This window comes from Balaenoptera musculus, chromosome 13, assembly GCF_009873245.2.
Source record: "Balaenoptera musculus isolate JJ_BM4_2016_0621 chromosome 13, mBalMus1.pri.v3, whole genome shotgun sequence".
NCBI lineage: Eukaryota > Metazoa > Chordata > Mammalia > Artiodactyla > Balaenopteridae > Balaenoptera > Balaenoptera musculus.
Genome location: NC_045797.1, coordinates 1,208,477 through 1,228,587, shown reverse-complemented (window position 1 = coordinate 1,228,587; position 20,111 = coordinate 1,208,477). Strand labels below are relative to the sequence as shown.

Sequence of the window (20,111 nt, the reverse complement as noted above, 5' to 3'; positions counted from 1 at the left end):
AAGCATCCTTTCCTAAATTGCTACATTGTCCTTTGCTTCTGGAATTTTATCCATATCTATGTAACATGTCATTTTCTAATGGAGAACTTCTTCATGTCGGTATCACTTAATTTTTCCCGGGGAACAGTGGTCTATAGTGAGGTACCTTAATGGATTTACTCTGAAAAATCAAGTTTCTTGATGCTTTTGATGACACAGAAATGGACAAAAGTCACCTTTCGGTGCTTTCGGTAAGGGAAAACGGAGGTTGACTTCCTGACTGTTTACACTGGTGATGTAGCGTACAGGTGGGCCTGTTTCCTTTGAGCTTCCTTCCTCTCACTGAACCAGACCCATCTCTCCCTCCACCTGCAGCTTCCCTTCTTCTCTTTCAAAAGCTATTTTCTCACCTGCACCCAATCAATGAGCCATTTCTCACCTCCATAGGGGAAAAGTCATATTCTCAGATATCTGGTTGGATATTTTGGACACCAACCTCAGAGTTCTTTACAAATACAGGTTAAAAAAAGAGACAACGGGTCCAAAATGGAGTCACTTGTGCTAAGCCCACATCACAACTGAAACTCAATACCTAAGCTAATTGCAGTTTAAACCTCCCCCAGGAATACAGTCTTAACCATCAGTCCGGAAGTTTCTGGTCAGCACCAGTGAGGTGATAGGCCACGTGGCCCCTCCCTTCCCCCAGAGCCAGGGAGGTAAACCCTCTCTCTTTTTCCCTCCCCTCCTGCCTACACAAGCTACAGCTCTGTGAGCTCCTCTCTACTTGCTACATGGGATGATGCCCGAGTCATGAATTGTTCCAAAAAGCCAGTTAGATCTTTAAAATTTACTCAGTTGAATTTTTGTTATTTAACAAACACCAGAGATAAAAGAGGGGTTGTCACTGAACTCAGAGAAAGTAAGACTAATGTCCGGGACATGATGTTCTTTAAAGCAGAAGACTTCAATTTAAACAGAGCACTTAGTGAATTATCAGCCTGATTTTATGGACTTCTCAGAAAAAGAAATGGCTTGCACACAAAGTAGGAATAGCTTCTTATGCTATAGGCTTTTACATCAAGAGGAACACTTTAAATTTCCTACTGGCACATCTGACTAAAAAAAAGAAAAAAAAAGAATAAGAAACCAACCAGCCATGAAAATACATCTCACCATTTCTTCTTGGCTCAAAGCCTCAAGGTATTAAAGTCTATTTCTGTTAGAGAGCTTGCTTCATTAAAAAAGTTTTCTACAACATCATTTTTTTAAAAAACCCTGGGTAACCTTTTTCGTTGAAGCAGTGATAGGGTGTGGACAAGGTGGGGACAGCCTGCACAACGGAGAAGGAGCAAAAGGGGGAACACTGACACCCCCTTAAAAGCAGCAGGAATTGGCCAGGAAAAAAAAACCCTGTAGCTCTTGCTAATATAATACATTTAGAGGCTCTTCCCTGGCCATTAACAAAAATAAGCGTGTATACGGGGGAATTGGAATTCCTTTCATTCTCAGCTACCTTTAGCCCTTCTATAGAAAGGACACTTTGTGCAGTTTTCATTCTCTGTTTCAGTTGGTTAGTCAGCCTTTGAAGGAAATCGGTTTAAATAACTACCAGTCTGTTAACAAAGACACATTATATTTCCTTAAATCAAACACTTAATTTTGCCACTGTTCTCACTGCTTCCTGTCTGACACCTATCTTACTGTTCCCATTGTTAGTCAGGCAGCAAGCTGTCACTCAAACCACACACAGCATATTCCTGGATCTAACAGAATTCCCCAAGGTTTTTAAATATTCTATGTGGCTCTTATCTCAAAGAACAACATGAAATTTTCAATATGCAAGATGTGAGTAATTACATATATTTACGTACAACTAAATAGTGCATAACACAGTCCATCTGTTTACTGCAAAGTAAATTTGAAAAGTTCTCCTCTCCAAACAGGAACGAGAAATGTCACAAAGTCATGGACTTTGACAGAAAGGAGAGACAGTGCAATCCAAGAGTTAGAACTGGGAGAAAAATAAGGCTGCATTTAGACACAGAAATTATACAGACTGGTGGAAGGACGTGAGAGAACTCGGAGGTCAGAAAGAAGACTTTATAAAATTTCTTTTTAAGACACACAGGTTAGCTTATATTTTGTTAAAGGATAATTTTCAAAAAGAAGTGACGTCATGATTCATATAAAATGAACACATATTACATGTTTTATTTAATTCAATAATGAAGGGATTGATAAAATGTTGCATCCAGTTCAAAGGATCATAAGGAATAAGAGAAAATGGAGTAAAGGGATGTTGAAATAAATTTGGTAGATACAAAAGGAGCCTCTTCATGATGGGGAAAGAAGAAGAATGAATCTGTATGTTTACGGACAAGAGGTTGCATTGCTATCAGTCACCTACAACTTACAGAGCTGTAAAATAGTGCAAAGGCAATAAAAGGCTAGAATCAAGATAACCTGCATAGTTTTCCATTGAAACACAAGTTCCTCCCTAAAACTCAACAGCTCATTTACCTAGCAGAGGATGGTCATCGGTAGGTTATCAACTACATTATCAATTTTGGTGTTAAGGCTTGATATGGACTGAAGTTTTTGTCCCTAAAAATTAGTATTTTGAAGCCTAATCCTCATTGTGATGGTATTTGGAGGTGAGGTCTTTGGGAGGTAATTAGGTCATAAGGATGGAGCCCTTATGAATGGGATTAGTGCCTTTATAAAAAAAAGGATACTTGGGACCCCTCTCTCTGCTCTCTGCCTGTGAGGGTACAAGATGCCAGCAGTGTAAACCCGGAAAAGGGTCCCCATCAGAGCCCAACCATGCTGGTACCTTGACATCAGACTTCCAGCCTCCAGAACTGTGAGAAATGAATGTCTGTTGTTGATAAGCCACTGAGTCTATGGTACTTTGTTATGGCAGCCCCAACTGACTAAAACACAGCTTATCTAGAATCACCAAACTCATCGCATGTTTAAGAATGAAACCTAGTCATGGTGAACAGGTTAGAAGGATGCTGAAAGGTGAGTGAGTGATGGACGTTACTAGGAGAAGGCTGGAGACCCTCAGGAGTAGAATGGGGTTTGGGTCAGACAGCCCTGGAATTGAATTCCAGCTCATCTGTTTTCCACCTACCCTGAGTTTGGGTAAGTTGTATAAAAAATGGAATGGAATGAAATCCATGGAAGTTTCCAAATTTCTATATAGCAGAAGCGTAAGAAGGACAATTCATAAGCTCCACACTTGACGTGAACTCTGTGTGTGTGTGTGTTTAGATTACAGTTACCTAGATTACTTAGGGAGTTTGTTGAGATGGATGGAGACTGAGGGGGAGGGGAATGTCAAATGGCTGGGAAGGATCACATGGTAAATACTCCATGATTGTATTGTAGTAGATGTGCTCTTATCTAAGGTGATATTGATCATCAGTTGAATCAATAAATTAATATTAATTAAAGCAGGGAATCTTTAAAAATGATACACTCACAACTTTAGACATTTTGTTTTATGACAAGATACTACTTCACATTCATTTCCAATCTTATGTTGTGGTGTCAAGGCTTATTCTTTAAGTGTCACTGCTGATCAAAATGGTATAAACCTAAAGTGGAATGAGAAATTTAAAGACCTGTTCACAATACAGGTGCCTTCAAAATGTTATAATTTTTCTCTCCAAACATTTACTGCTGTCTTGTTCACAGAGTGAATGTAAGTTTTGGAGTTCTGAAAATGATATAATTGTGTGATCTATTTATGAAAAACAATACAAATTTGTGAAGATAAAGTTAGGTAAGAAAGTGCATATTTATTTAGAAGGAGAAAAGTAATCACAACAAAATAAAATTTTTCAAAGAACTAATAACTACCACAAAATTGTCCAAATAGAATTTTTTAATAATCAACTGTTTGACATAACTCTATTTTTGGTTCCCTTTTAGGCTGCCTAATTTTGATTGCTTTTCTTTATGACAAAACTATTGTAATGTCACTGATTACAAAGAGAACAGAAAGATCACTTTATCTTTCCTCTAGAATTATTGATGGAAACTTTGTTTTTATTATTGAGCTTTTAGCTTTACAATTCCTTACTGGTAATGACATAAACATTTTAGGTTTGCTATCAAATTCAGATGGATTGTTTGAGTTTTCTGGAATAGTGATTAATATTAATACTCTCTGAACTGACAACACACATTAACCAGATTTTTGGTATGCTCTTGTTATTGTGGGGTTTTGTGAGTTTTGCCAGGTCCAAGGATTTGGAAGACTTTCTACAGACCAGCTCCTGGCTAGTGAGTCCATACAACAACTGTATTGCTCTTCTGGGAAGTCATTCTTACAGCAGGATACTTCAGAATAACAAAAGAAATCTGACTTCAAACCACACAAATATACTGCATGAAACCCAAGTGAATGCACCCCCAACTCACTCAACAACCCCTTAGCTACAACTTGGTATCTGCCCATCCCAACACCTCGCAGTTACAGGTGAAGCATCATTGAAGGTAAAGTGGAGAGGACTACACAGGCCTTCATCAACTGAAATTGAAATATTTTACTTTCACAAATTTTACAAAAACACATTGGTTGGGCCTCCCCCAGACTTGCAAGGAAACTGTGCAGAGGAGACTCTAAAACCTACACTGTGTTCCCTGCATGCTATGTTCCTCTGCCCGTTCCTAATTTAGAAGCAATATTTTAAGGCAACTTTCTTTCATCTATTCTTTCCAAGGTGTTATAATTTGTTTTCAGAGAAAAAAATTCTTCTATTTTGTTAAATTTCCTCTGTTTATGTAATATCTAATGAGGTTATTGATACATACAAATGGTAACCTGTATTAGAGGCACAAGGTAGTTTGGGGACAAATATCACCAATTCTGCGTGTGTAAACAGTGGTTATACATTGAATAGAATACTTAAATAGTCAACAATAAAAAGGTATGAACTTCTGATACACGTGGCAACACAAATGATTCTTAAACTAATTACGCTGAGTGAGAGAAGCCGGACAAAAAGAAGTACAGGTTACATGGTTCCGTTTATGGAAAACTGTAGAACATACAAACTACAGTCAGAGAAAGCAGACAGTGGTGACCTAGGAGCCAGGTAGTATGTGGGGCAGGGGTCACAGTCGGGAGAGGGGATACCTCTGAGTGTGGTTGATATGTTCACTATCTTGACTGTGCTGATAGTTTCTCAGGTTTATCTATGTGTCAAAACCTATTAAACTGGGCTCTCCCCTTCTGAGATAGACCACATTCTGCCCATGGAATGTGCTTCTCTGCTTTCATTTTACTGTGGCTTCATTCTTTCCTGCACGCAGCCAAGGACCCTCCCTTGGCAGCCCCACCCAGGAATCGCCGAGACCTGGGAGGTGACCGTCCTCTCGCAACCCATTTTCCTGCAACCTCTTTACAGGTGATATTATTAAATCTGCTTCTTACCTTAAAAAACTTATTCAACTGTCCTCTTTAAAAATATGCGATTTTTATGTCAATTATACTCAATAAAACTAATCTTTTAAAATGTTTGGCCTGTTTGCTGACGGGGGAGAGCAATCATGCACCGAAAACACTGCGATCCCTGGAAAACACGTTCCAGAAGGAAGCAGGGGAGAAGGCCTGGGTGTGGATCTGAGGGGCTGTTCCAGAGCAGGCTGAGTGGACGTCTAGGTAAGTACAAGAGTGTCGCTGTGGAGACCTGTACTGTGGCATAGGGCTTAACACCCTGGCAAGTTCCCCGGGAAAAGGGTCTCATACACTCCTGGGTGGCTCAGTAGGGGAAGAAGCAAGAGCCCATATTCAGTAGAGACCATGGAAAACTGTTGAAGAAGGAGTCAAAATGCTCCAAAAAGTAGGCACACTGTAACGGATCTACGGTGTAAGTTCAGGACACCTACCAGGTGACTTTTTTCCTAAATAGTTCCCAGAGGCAACAAGACACGTGCAGGTGAGTAAGTCACCAACACCGTCACCAACGAGCTCAAGGGTAGCTGTCCCCGTAGGACACGGTGATGGGAGGAGAAGCTGTGACAGAGCTGGGCTCCCCAGTAACATGGAGATGATAGAATCGCTCACGTGGTTATTTCTATATCCTGTTATAACTGTAAACGGGCAAATACAAGAACAAGGACTGCTGAGGGCACGGATATCCAGACTCAGACCTCTCAGGAGTGAAAGCTTGGGTCCACGAGGCAGGACACACTGATCAACTAGCCAGAGAAGGGAATCCAGAGCAGGTGGCAGAGGAATTTGATAAAGGACATGCATTACGGCCTCAGGAGTGCAGTAATGGTCCCAGCAATCCTCTTCGTTTAAGTTTTCCAAAAGTTATGACAAACCAGAGTCCTAAAGAGGCAGGATCTGGATGACATAAACTCAGTGTCAGATGGAAGTGGGTCAAAGTGATGCAAGTTTTGGACCATAGTAGGCGCTGTCGGAACCCCATCCAGGTGAGCTTTGGGGGCTGGCTGCTGCTAATAGCTCTGAGAAGCCCTCTTCTGCCGACTAGGGGCCACCTCACTGGTGACGCTCCTGTCCCCTCCCTCATCCCTAAAGAAGCCACTTGCCAATGCTTGACCTTGACTCAAGGTTGGACCAATTCTGCACAGCCTTTCGGAGGCTAAGTGGGAGGCTTGTCTCCAGCTAACAGCATATTCTCCTAACATTTATTCTTCCTCTCTTGCTTCTCTCACTCCCCCTGTCCAAAATTACTTACTCAAGAATTCCTGCCTCGGGTTCTGTTTGTAGGAAATGGGAAGTAAGACAGTGAGTTTCTGCACTGTAGTTAATGTTTCAATTCTTAATTTCTTTAGAATGGTCTTAGCTCTGCTAATCAGTCTTAGGGAGGGTTATGTGATCGAATCTGTAGAATAACAAAAATGCTGAAGATCAGACAGGTACTAGGGAAGCACCAAATCAAAAAAGTTAACAGTTTTAGCTTTTCACTCATCAGAACTTCCATGCCATGTTAAACCAGGGGAATAAGTTTGTAGGAAACTCTGTTTTCATTGGTGATAATATAGTTTCATGAGAATGAGGTAAAATAATTTATGTTTAGAAATCTTTTCGTAGAGCAAGTGCTTTTGTAAATGCTAAGTAAGTAGAATAATAGCATAAACTTTTCATCCCTGTGTATCATTTCCTCCCAAAGGGAACATATAGGCTATTGCCTCACCGCATGGCATGCTCTGCTGTTGTTCTCTAATCACTCAACTGTGTGTACAATCTGGTGTGTCTCGAGGGAACCGGATCTCACAGGGCCTTCCATTTACATGTTATTCAAAAGAATTACTCCTTTTTCAAATAATCTGTTTAAAAAATTATTAGTGAGGTGTGAAAAACACTCCATTATTATCCACTTAGGCAATGCCGTTTGAACATGACACTCTGTACTATAATAGCAAACTTTCTGGATGGATAAAGATCTCTATAAAGTCCATCAATTTTTACCTTTCCTTAAAAAGTAAAAATTAGACATAAACCAAATGTCCAATTAAGGGAGGCTTGTCTAATAAATTATGGCCAATTCAATACAATAAAGTATTTCATGGTCACTAAAATCAGGTTATGGAAAAATATGTAATGACATGGAAACACTATGTATTGAGTGGGAGAAGCAGGTTACATAATAATGTATAAACCCCGAGCTCTTTTACATATAAAAGTAAAATATAAGGTATGTATATATGTACAGGTATATATATATATGTGTGTTTATATACATGCTCATATATATGCACATATACATATACCTGCATTCACACATATTTGTATATATTAAATAAACATGAAATATATATTTATAAATGTAAGTATTACATATTCAACAAATCTCTGCATTTTTGAAGAGGCTTCTCTTTCTCCCTGCTCCCTTCTTTCCCACCACCAACTGGTCCAATCCCTTGTCTTTCTTTAGCACTACCCTGTGTCTAATTAAGTCATAAAATATTAGATGGGAAAAATTCCTAGGGATTAACTGGTGTAACTCTCTAGTCAAAGCCACATACGTGACATGGACAGTTTAACCTTCAGGGAACAACTCTGGTAACAAGGAGTGCAAAGCTTCATTTCGTGGCAGAATCAGCATCTTGTGAAGTCTTCTTTGGGAGCTTTCCTTTCTCCTAAGAGCTCTATTATTATTATTATTACCAGAAATTTTATTTCTCATGATTACCTTCAGTTGGTCCCCAAACCTTGCACTCAGAAGTACAACAGCTTCCAAGAACATTTCTTGAAATGTTGGAAAATATATGACATTGAAACATCTTTTCTTTTGGCTAAAAATCTTTCTTTTCTCTAATGCGTCCTAATGAATCTTTCTGTCTTTAGCTGAACTAAATAGAAAGCTGTGTTTGAAAACTCATGGTGACAAGGGACATAAGTTAACGGCTAGAAGGGTTGTTGGGAAGTTATTTCATATATGTTTTCCATGATAAAAGGCCCAAACTGGCATGGAAGCAGCAGAAAGCAGGAGAGAAAGAAAAAAAGAAGGATCTGTGAGGCTAAACCTAATTAATAATTTTGGTAACGAAGAAATAGATTATTAATAGATGCCCTTAATACTTAAAAGAAAGTTATATTTAGAGGAAAACTTTCAGAACTAGGCTAATAGTACCCCAAAGTTATTTTCCTAGTCAGCATTCAGAGACCTGCTCTAGTTAAAGCTTAAGAAAAAGTGTTTGTGAAGGATTCCACTTCTAGGTAGCATAGAGTGGGTTGCACAAGGCAGGGTCACCTCTGCAAACTTTAGGGAAAAAACAGATAATTTACAGAAATTGTCTAATTTTAAAGGCTTGGGATAGTTATGGGATTGAAGAAAACTAGATGAAATACAATCCCAGAGAGGAGAAGCCTTCCCAGGGGAGCTGTGGGTGCCACGCAGCTAGCTCTCCTTCCATCCCGGGCCATCTGCCAGCTGTAGACACGAGCTGTATGAATCAGGCAGGTCCCGAAAAGCCCCAGGTCGGGGGGAAAGGGAACAAACAAACCCTGAAGCAGCCAAATAGGACTGGAGGGAAAAAAGGGAAACTTGAATAACCTCAAATACGTATTTCATTTGGTTCAAGGGATGTTTGCTGAATTCTGTGCCTGCCCTGGAGGCTAGAGAGAGAATGCAGGGGTTTCTCAACTAGCATTGTCATTCAGCCTTTTGCAGGATGAGATTCTGAGTTTGATTTTCCGTAATCCCAGCCCAGCAGCTACAGGAGACGAAGGTCTCTTTCAGGGTAGTCACAGAAGCTTTCAGGTCATTTTTGTGGTACTTGAGCTGGGTATTCAAATACCTCACCCCACCCCTTTCTTTCCCCACTTTGTCCAGTGACTTTAGGAGTAACTAGCCAACCTCATTATACTTGTTAATTTGGTAAAAATGTTCAAAAGTGTCATATACATGTTCACTGACATTCTCATTTCCTGTAGCTGTTTGACTAGGAGTCTCCAACAGTGATACTTTGTATCTCTGTTGCCAGACCATACCATGAGCTACCGGTGCTCTCATTACTGCTGGAAATAGAGTCATTAGTGTCTTTAAATCCAATCAGATTCCAGAAACCCCAGAACCAATTTAGAAAATTTATTCTTAAAATTCTGTATATATATAAGCACAAAAGCTTATGTGCTACTAATATATCATGAAATGAAATTATGGGGAAGCAGAAGGACAGCAAAGATGACTGAGACAGAGAAGGAGGGAGAGCAAATATAAGGCAACGCTCCCGGCTGATCATTGCTTGACACCAAGAATAACTGATTGCTAATCTCGTGGGACAGTCTTCTAAGACACCTTATGAATTTCAGCGTTGCAGGAAAGTCAGAGAGCAGGAAGAGAAAAGAAGTTCCATCTCCTGTCACAGGTTCCCCTTTGTCAAAAGTGTGCCCTGATCTTCAGCAGTAACTCCTAAGACATTATTAGGTTATTATTTTTCATAATGTACATTACATAATAATCTCCCAACTAGCACAATGTTACAAGATGGTGGAATCGTCCACATGTTTTTGCTATGCCAAATAAATTAATATGATTGGAAGGAAAGTCCATTGCAAAACATGCAGTAAAGATGCCAAATAAACTTGCAAGTGACCTGTCATAATCATTACCAATATGAGTAAAACTTTGTGCAAAATAATTAGAAAGTGACGTAGGGAAAAAATTATTTACAGATTAGATGAGTGTAATCATGAATTTCCATGTGAGTACAAATGAAGTATATTCTTTATTCATATTATTTTGACAGTTTTAATCACAGAACACAAAAATGTTCTTTTCCCAAATTAAAACTAATTAAAAACTCTCTAAAGAACAATCTGCAACAACGAAACTCAACAGAACTAGAAAAAGTGCTCAAGCAAAAGTACTCAGCAAAAGTGCTCAAGTAGTTGAAAAGGAGAAGTTACAAAACGTATTCTAATTTCGATAATGTAACTCATCACAAAACATCATTCTAAGCTTATTTTTAATTTAATATTTCTGTGCTGGCAGATATTATCTTTATCAACTAGCCATGTTTGCCTTTAGACTAAGCTTCAAATGTCTTTGTAGATGTAACAAATTATTAGAAGACTCTGTCATCAAGGATGGGTAGATTCGTCATTTATTCATACAGCAAATATGCATGTACCTACTATGCTCCTAGGACCGGAAGATATAAGCAAATGAAGAGAAGCATGTTTCTAATAAAGCAAAAGCTGCAAGAGTGAATAGAAGAAAGGGAGAGAGGAGAGAATTAAAGAATTAATGAGAGTCAAGTTTCCGGAAACAAAGGGGTTTTTACCTGGTAGGTGAGGGTAACATTGCTGAGGCCTAATCCATCCTCCCTCTAAGAGTCCTGAAGGCAATTCTGATTTGTTTCGCAGCCACTTCAAAACAACACTTTCAGGCAAATTCCCACTCAGGTTGTGCTTTTATGTAGCCATTATAATCATCACACTGCGGGCAGATTTGAACCTGACTGCATAAAGGCAGAAGTGAAGAATCAGCTCAGTTAAAGGAAGACTGAGGAAAACTTAAGAGCTATGAAATTCTGAAATGCTGTCCTGAGAAGGAGTTGCCTATTTAAGAAAAGGAAAGCAAGGTTTTTGCTGTGTCGTTTCGCTGGTTTTTTAAATTTTTACTGGAATCTAGTTGATTTACAATGTTGTGTTAGCTTCAGGGGTACAGCAAAGTGAATCAGTTATGCATATACATATATCCACTCTTTTCTAGATTCTTTTCCCATACAGGTCATTACAGAGTATTGAGTAGAGTTCCCTGTGCTGTACAGTAGCTCCTTATTAGTTATCTTTTTATATATGGCAGTGTGTGTATGTCAGTCCCAATCTCTCAATTTATCCCTCCCTCCGGTTACACCCTGGTCACCATAAGTTTGTTTTCTAATCTGTGACTCTCTTTCTGTTTTGTAGATAAGTTCATTTGTACCCTTTTTTAGATTCCACATATACGTGATATCGTATGATATTTGTCTATCTCTGTCTGACTTACGTCACTCAGTATGACAATCTCTAGCTCTATCCATGTTTAGCTGTTCCTTGAAGCATCCCGACAGAAGCGTGATCGGCTCCAAGGACTGTGCTAAGCCAGCAGGGAAGATAGAAAAAAGACACTCAATATTGGTAATTCCTGAGAACGACAGTTACCTGTTTCTACATAAAAGAAAGCCTTTCTATAGCATATGGTTATGCTCTCGCCAGTGTATAAAAACAATTAATTAGATCATCAGCTTTTATTTTATGATGCAGTGATTTACAAACTCACCTTAGATCCAGCTGAAGTACAGAATGAAAGGACATGGCCTGCAGCTCCTGAGACGGAACCAATGAACCCTCCTGCTGCAGGCCCTGCCCCATGTAACCCCCTCCTCTGAGCGCCTGACTTCTCACTCATACACTGCCTCGGTGTTTAGGGGATATTCCTTCCATGATTAGATCACCAGAGCCTGACTTCCTTCTTTTTTTTTTTTTTTTTTTTTTTTTTAATAAATAAGTTTTTTTTTTTTATAGTGGGTAATGTGAAGACTTCAGATGAAATAGATTGAGAAACTGATTGGAAATTGAATGCAAACTAAGACCACTTGACTGTTACTGAAATGAATAGCCCAGTTTGCTTTTTTTTTTTTTTAAAGAAATTCACGTTCTTTTATTTATTTATTTATGACTGTGTTGAGTCTTCGTTTCTGTGTGAGGGCTTTCTCTAGTTGCGGCAAGTGGGGACCACTCTTCATCGCGGTGCGCGGGCCTCTCACCATCGCGGCCTCTCTTGTTGCGGAGCACAGGCTCCAGACGCGCAGGCTCAGTAATTGTGGCTCACGGGCCCAGCTGCTCCGTGGCATGTGGGATCTTCCCAGACCAGGGCTCGAACCCGTGTCCCCTGCATTGGCAGGCAGATTCTCAACCACTGCGCCACCAGGGAAACCCAATGACTTCCTTCTTGCTAGTGGGTTGTCTCCTGTCGGTTCTGATGAAGCAAGCTACAATGTTTGGGAGGTCCCTGTGGCCAGTAACGGAGGGTGGCTGTTGGCTGACAGTTAGCTAGGACCTGGTCCAGCAGTTTAAAAGGGACTGAATGCTTCCAGCAATCGTGCAAGTGAGTTTGGAAATGGATCCTGGCCCTGCTGAGCCCTCATGGGAGACCCCAGCCCCGACCATCACCTTGGTTACAGCTTACAGTCTCAGGAGAGGTCCTACAGCAGAGAACTCAACTAAACTACCCCCAGATCCTGACCCACAGAAATGGTGAGATGGCTGGGCATGTTTTTAAGCTACTAAGTTGTGGTGATCTGTTACAGCAGTAGATAAATAACACAAATAGCAAGTACGCAACCAAAAAATTATATAATTCTATTTATTTTTACTACAGTTTGTATTAGGGAAATCAATATGTTTATGTAAAAATAGAGTTAACAGCACTATGACTCCTTGGTAAATAACCCTACATGTAATCGAATTACATTTACATTTCATCTAATTATCTTCTGTCACCTGACGTAGCTGGTTTATTCATTTTTCAAATTAGAATTGGTCAATGTGAAACAATCCAGAAACAAAGAATAAAGTGTAGGAAGAGTATATTTTCAACCAAATATGACAGAAGGACAAAAAGAGCTGTAGGTAATGTCCTCACGACATTGAGGGGGTCTTTAGAGATAGGACATGAAGATGATCAGATACAGTCCCAGATGAGAAACTGAGCCCCAGAGAGCACATAGTCTGTGTGGCTCACTAGCTAAGAATGTTTTTTACACTTTTTAAAGGTTGTACACAAAAAATAAAATAAAAAAAGAATATGGAACAAAGTCTGTATGTGGCCTATAAAACTTAAAATAGTGTACATATCTTACGGGCTTCTACAGGAAAAGGATGGTTACTCCTGTTCTATCATGAGATGGGCTTGAGTTACTCAGGTGTTCGCACTTTCAAAACTCAGAAGATGGACCCTTGACAGCCTGGCATTTCATTTTACGTATATTTTACATAAAAAGATAAAAACTGAAACCTCCAAACAAATGTTAAACTCTAGTTAATAACAAGGATGTTGAAAGAAATACTTAGAGAAATTACATTGATGACTGCGATTTACTTTGAAGTGCTTCAAAAAAATAAGACATTTATGGATGGATATAGGAGTGAATAAATACACAGATACACGATAAATTAATTACATTAAAATGTTAATAGTGGAACCTAGGGAGTCAACATGTGCATCTTCACTGCAAAATTTTTTCAGCTTTATTGTAGATGTCTGAAACTTTTCATAATAAAGTATCATGAAGAAATAAAATTCTACACGGTGCTTACTGTCCAGAAGCCTCTTTAGTGAGCATGAATTATACAGTCACAACAAGCTCCCAAAACATAGGTGTGCAAAGCTGTGACTTTATGTCTTTAACTCAATTTAGGTTTGGGCTCCAAGTCCCAGCCTAAGCAGAAAGCTTAATCAACTCTGTGTTTGTGTTTGTTCTCAATTCAAGCCAGTGATTCCTCAGTCAGTTCAAACCTATAATTTAGACACTTGCCTGTTTAAAAATAAATAAATAAAAATAAGAAAGGAAGGAAGGAAGGGAGGGAGGGAGGGAGGAGGGAGGGAAGGAAAGGAGAGAGGGAAGGAGAGAGGGAGGGAGGGATGGGAGGGAGGGAGGGAGGGAAGGAGAGAGGGAGGGAGGGAGGAGAGGGAGGGGAGGGAGGGAGGGAGGGAAGGGAGGGAGGGAGGGGAAAGGAAAGAGAGAGGAATCTCCCGTTCACCCTTTCCTCCCTGGTGCCCTGAGGGGCTCCCTCCGCCAGCCTGAACTGTGCGCTCAGGGGGCAGGCGGGTTCCTTCCAGGCGGCTCTGCAGGCTGTCTGACCCCCGCCACCCCTGCCTTGTTTCCCTGGTGGGCAGCATTGCTTATACTTCAAGTTGCAATGAGTTTTTCTCCTGTATCCCTCACAGGCCATTCACGCCACATTTTCTGATGCATTTTCTCATGTTCCTACCTGGTGACCTTGTCTTAGCTCCTGGTAAGACATTTCTGTCTCTCCGGTGACTCAGGGCTCTGCTGAGGCCCCAGGGAAATTTACAGATTGTCTTCCATCCCTGGCTTCCCAAGAAGCCAGGGAAGCTCTGGGGCTTTGGTGGCTGCTCTGTACCTTGGTGGCTAGACGATCACACTTGTGAGCCTGCTGTCTGCAGAGTGGATGGGAAGTCCCCTGCGCTCCTAGGTTCTCCGGAGCACTGAGCAGCATTCCATTTTGCTGTTCAGCTCTCTCATCTCAAGATATGAGCGTAGGAGGACACCTACCCCTACTGCTTCCAACTGCGTTCTTCTCCCCAAAATGCTCTCCTCCACCCCTGGATGGATTATTCAGTGGTGGACTTGGTTTTCTCTCTGTGTGTGTGTATGTGTGTGTGTGTGTGTGAGACCTGTGGGGTGTCTGTCCTACACATTTGCATTGTGTTTCCAGTCTATTCTCACCCACTGTAAGTCCTAGTTTGAACTTGGACACTAAGTATCAAAGCAAGTCTTTTTTCTTAGATCTTTATTACATTGGTCCCTTTTCAGCTGGCTCCCAAATGTGAGAAGACTGGCTTCATGATGAGGGGCAAGAACAGTAAATAAAATAACACTTCCACATCCGTCCACAGATGATTACTTTATACGTACCACCACATTTACAGTACAGAAGGAGAGAGAAGACATGTAAGTCATGCAAGTGTTATTGTAAATAATGCATATTATTGGTTTATTTGTATATTTATTTTTACACCATATTTTGTTCTCAAAAAGGATATGAGAAGCAACTGGACCCTGTAAACTGTGTTGCATGAGAAGAATGAATAAATACTACGAGGGATGAAAGGAAGGAGCACTCATGCTAAGGTCCAGGAGGACAAGGCTGGGTTCAGGGCAGATGGGGGTGGGAAGTGAAGAGACAGTTTCACACAGAATTTCTGCCACTACCTGGGCTGTTTGACCGACTAGAACTCCCTTAATGAATCCTGAAGTCCTGTGTCTCCATCCAACTGTAGACAGACCTTGGAGATCCAGCAACAGCAATCACAGAATGATGAATATAAAGTGTTCTCCTTCAAAGGGAGCCTCAATACTCAATAAAACTTCACCATAATTCTTGAACTAGAAAACTCCCTCTCTCTCTCCTAAGCCTGACCACACGGTCAGAATTATTTCTGCTACCAAAGAAGGAGGAAGAGGAAGAAGGGGAGCAGTGGGGGGGGAACCCCAGCCTCAGACTGATATCACCTGGACTTTTCAACCCTAAGCAAGACTCCTGGATCCATATGGTCTTGTCCTCCAACCCCAATAAAATGGGAACTGACACTTATGCTCATGTCTAGGATCTCCCCTGTAATCTGGTTCACACCCACCGCCATGTCCAGAAATCATTCTATCTACTCTCCATCCCTTCTTCTTGGTATTTATCCTGCTTGATGTTATTTATGATTCCTGGATCTCTGGTTTGGTGTCTGTCGTTGATTTTGGAAAATTCTTGGCCATTATTACTGCAAATATCTCTTTTCTTCCACACTTGCTTTCATCTCTTTCTGGTATTACAATTATATATTTGTTATACCTTTTGAAAGTACCCCACAGTTCTTGAATGCTTTGTTCCATTTTTATTCATTCTTTTTCCCCTTTCCATCTCATTTGGGGACATTCCTATTGACCTATCTTCAAGCTTTTTTTTTCTCATTAATTTCTAGCATTTCCTTTTGATTCTTTCTTAGGATTTCTATCTCTCTGCTTAATGTTATACATCTGTTCTTACATGTTGTCTAATTTTTCCATTAGAGTCCTTAATATATTAATCATAGTTATTCTAAAATTCCCTGTATGATAATTTCAAAATTTGTTTCATGTCTGAGTCTGGTTCTGATGCTTGTTTTGTCTCTTTAGTCTGCTTTTTCTTGCATTTTATCATGCCTTCTCCTTTTGTTGCTGTTGTTGTGAAAAGCCAGATAGAAATTGAGAAGAACAGTCCTCTGTTGTGAGGTTTTATGTTAATCTGGATAAGAGTTGGGCTGCATTTAATGTATTTTTAGTTGTAGGTGCCAGAGTCTTCAAATTACTTAAGCATCTTGTTTTCATCTCCTGTGTTGTTTGGGGGCTTCTGTAAGAATGCCTCCTTAGCTGAGTCTGCATCTTGCAGCTTTTTCAGCTGTAATCCACTCTTATATTGGAGAATTGCGGATGGGGTGATAATGGGTGGGGAGGGGAATTGTTCTATAATATTATGAATGAATCTCAGCTTTTAATTGGTCCCGTGACCTTCACAAGTGTCTCTCCCCCCCCCCCCCCCCCCCAAGATGAGAAAGGGAAGGAAGAGAGGTCTGGAGTCTGAGAAATGCCGTTCCCCCGGGGCAGATGAGGCTCCAGTGAGGTCTTTTTCCCCAAAGTAGGTCCTTGTTATGGAGAACTCTTCCTCCTCCTGCCAAAGCCTGGAGGGGAGCTTACTCAGCTCTTCACCATGAAAATCTGATAAGTTCCTGGAGGTAAGAGTCACGTTAAGTGTGGGAGCCCCCCGAGGTGGAGGTCCGTGAGCTTCTCACTTCCCAAGTCCACACGCAGGCTCGGCAATTCAGCAAAACAACCGTGGAGGTGTTCCTACCAGTTTATGGGTCCAACAGCTTCTCTTCCAGGTAAGTAGATCTTGGCTGTGACTCTGGATTCAACCATGTCTCCAGACTTGGGGCAGGTTGGGGGGGGGGGGTCTGCCCTGAGATCTCAATCCTTGTTGGATCCAAGAAAGTCATTGCTTTCTAATTCGTTTCATTTTTTCTTATTGTAAGGGTAGGAGTGACAACTTCTAAGCTCTCAATATGTCAGAACTGCAGCAGGAAATCTTTTTTTAATTTCAATATATTGTTCTCGATTGGCTACTTTGCAATAAAACTTAAATGTTCTCAAGTCTCTTTCAACTCAAAATAAAATGACACACAACCCCTTCATCTCCTAACCTCCCCAATTACTTCATTCTTTTCTCCCCTTTTCTGTCAAACCTCTTGAAATAATTGTCAAAAATTCCTGTCGCCACCTCTCTTCACTCACACCTCAGCCCTCTGCACACCCATTTCTGCTCTCATTATCCCGTCAAACTTGCCAAGAGCTGCCTTGTTGATAACTCAGAGGACCATGTTTTTTAATCTCTCAGGAGATTTGAACCATTATTTCTCTCTCATCAAAACGTTTTCTTCCCATAATGTCCATTACCACAATTGCAGTTTTTCCTCTTCCTTTTTCGGTTACCTGCATCTTATTTTTGAAAGGAATTTCTACTTTTTTCCAGTCCTTTTACCATTTCTATTCTTCTGGGTTCTATCCTAGTCTCTCTTCTCTTCTTATTCTGCCGCCTTTCCTACACAACCCATTCACTCCTATTGCTATAACTGCCATCGGTACGACAGTAATTCCTGAATCTCTGCGGCCACTCGAGAATGTTCTCCTGAGTTTCTATTCCACTTCTCCTTGGATATCTCCTTGGATGCCCCATAAGCACTATAAGGTCATTGTACCCAAATAAATGTCATGTCTGGTGCTTCCTTTTTCAGTAAATAGCACTGCCATGCACTGTCTTGCCAGAAAAGTATACTGTAGCATGACTTATTACAATATACATTACTATATATTACAGTATTATTTATGTATAATACAGCATACAATTTTATGATAGTGTAATGTGTTACAATTTTATAGTTATAGTATAACATATTTTATATAGATAGATAGAAATGCTCTCTCTTATTCTCTCAACTAACCTAAAACCAAATACCAAACATTGGTTATTAACAGCTCTCAAACCTGTCCACTCTTTCCATCATCAATTCTGTGAACCTACTTCCAGCCTCTGCAACCAACCTGTATTCCTAACTCCAGGGTTGCCTCTCTCCAATCCGTTTGGAAAACTTCACTGTCAACGTGGACTTTTTAAAATGGAAATCTGCATATGTCATTCCCTTGCTTCAATTCTTTAATGCTTCATTCTATTAGCAAAAAGAGCAAACTCCTTAACTTGGCTTACAAAGACCGATGCAATCTGGCTTCTGCTTAACTAACTCTTTTCGAGGTTCCTGCCTGAGCCCCTTAACCGGTGAGTGAATGGGACCAGCTAAAGATCCATTCACCTGGCAAACTCAGTTTTCTCTTTGGTCAGGGCTTAGCCTAGCCATCACTTCTAAGAGGAAATCTTCACCAGCCATCCTTCCAAGTCTGGTTTTGATGCTGCCCTTATGTGTTTTCATAGCATCTGTATTTCCTATATTATGTTATATTTCAGTTGACAGTTAACTTCCCTTTATTCCCGTACAATAGATGTGTAACTTGGCCGGTCACATGCGTTTCAGCTTTTGTCAGTGTGCCTTCCTGTTATGCAAAGGCTTGAAAGCTAAAATCTCCACTTCTCACACTTCCTTGTGGCCAGGTTTTTTGGATACGTTTAGGTTCCCCAGTTGGATGTACCTGCATAGGGACCACAGTTCAGAACAGTGGGAAGGTGAGTGCTGGGACGTGAGGCGCCCACCGTGGGCATCACCAGCTGCACAGCTGGCTCTGGAGCCACACCTGGGACGCAGGTAAGGTTGTATCGTCCCGGAGGCCGCCGGAGCAGTTGCACGCCCCGCCCCCACCCCGATCCCTGCTTGTGGCAGAGGCAGAGGCTCCCCTGGCAAGGCAGCCTGGGGAATTTTTCTAGTAGTAAAATTCTGGAGGCTCAGTCTGGATCCTTCATCATCTCAACTATTTTACAAGCATCTAATTTGTGTATTCAGTCTGTTTCTGCCTGAACCTCTAAGCGGTACATATTATCCATCCCAGAGGTCTTCACACATCTTCATCCTGTTCATCTCATGATAAGCTCTCAATACAGAGTGGTTGACTGATGGGTAGACATACATCAAAGATGCTATTACCCTTCTCTGGATCACTTCTGGAGAATTTTTTTGCTATTTCAGTAAAGTAACAGAGAATACCAGAATACATGTGACGATCACATCTAATGATAGCCAGAATAATTACTCTCATCACCTAAATAAAACTCATAGTAGTAAAAGAATACATAGTCTTATTCTACAGGAGATCATTAGAAGCTGTGTGTTCATGAAGTTACTGCGGCACATTGGTTATTTTGGAAACACGTCTTAATAGCTCGGCATGAATTCATTTCTATCAAAAGTTAAAGCGCCACATTTTCTGCTGTGTATGCACTGGAACATTTTAACTATTTGAATAAAAATGTTATTCAGTTTATTCGATTTTGAAAAAAGCAGTAAGCTACCTGTATCATTTTTTTCTTGTTGATCTAAATGTCTAAACCTATGAGAGACGGTAAACAAACCTGCATCAGGACAGGCAGTAAATTCCTGTATTGCGAGCAAAGGAAAGAGTATAAGAAAATATCAGTCCACATACCTCTGGGAGCAAAGTGTTTACGCAAACCACCCGGACAAGCGGTCTTCCATCTGAGTTCCGTTCCAGAAAAGTCTCGCCTCAGGTTCTCAGGCCAGGCGACGGCTGCTCAGTCACATGGCTGTGTGGCCACAGGTTAACTGTATTTCTGTAAGAAGAACATTTGAGCAACAGATGAAGCCACCCAGGGAAACTCTGAGATAAGGTTAATTAGAAATATTGAAGTAAGGCAAGGGTTCTTT

At 40.7% G+C, this 20,111-nt stretch overlaps 1 long non-coding RNA gene across 4 annotated transcripts in view; it reads right to left on the bottom strand.

Moving 5' to 3' along the window:
* Positions 1–20,013, bottom strand: part of LOC118905656 — a 122,573-nt gene extending 102,560 nt beyond the window's left edge. For all 4 annotated transcript variants that reach the window (XR_005022307.1, XR_005022306.1, XR_005022308.1 and 1 more), the window contains exon 1: positions 19,873–20,013. This is a non-coding gene — a long non-coding RNA (uncharacterized LOC118905656). The remainder of the gene's footprint in view (positions 1–19,872) is intronic.
* Positions 20,014–20,111: the final 98 nt, after the last annotated feature.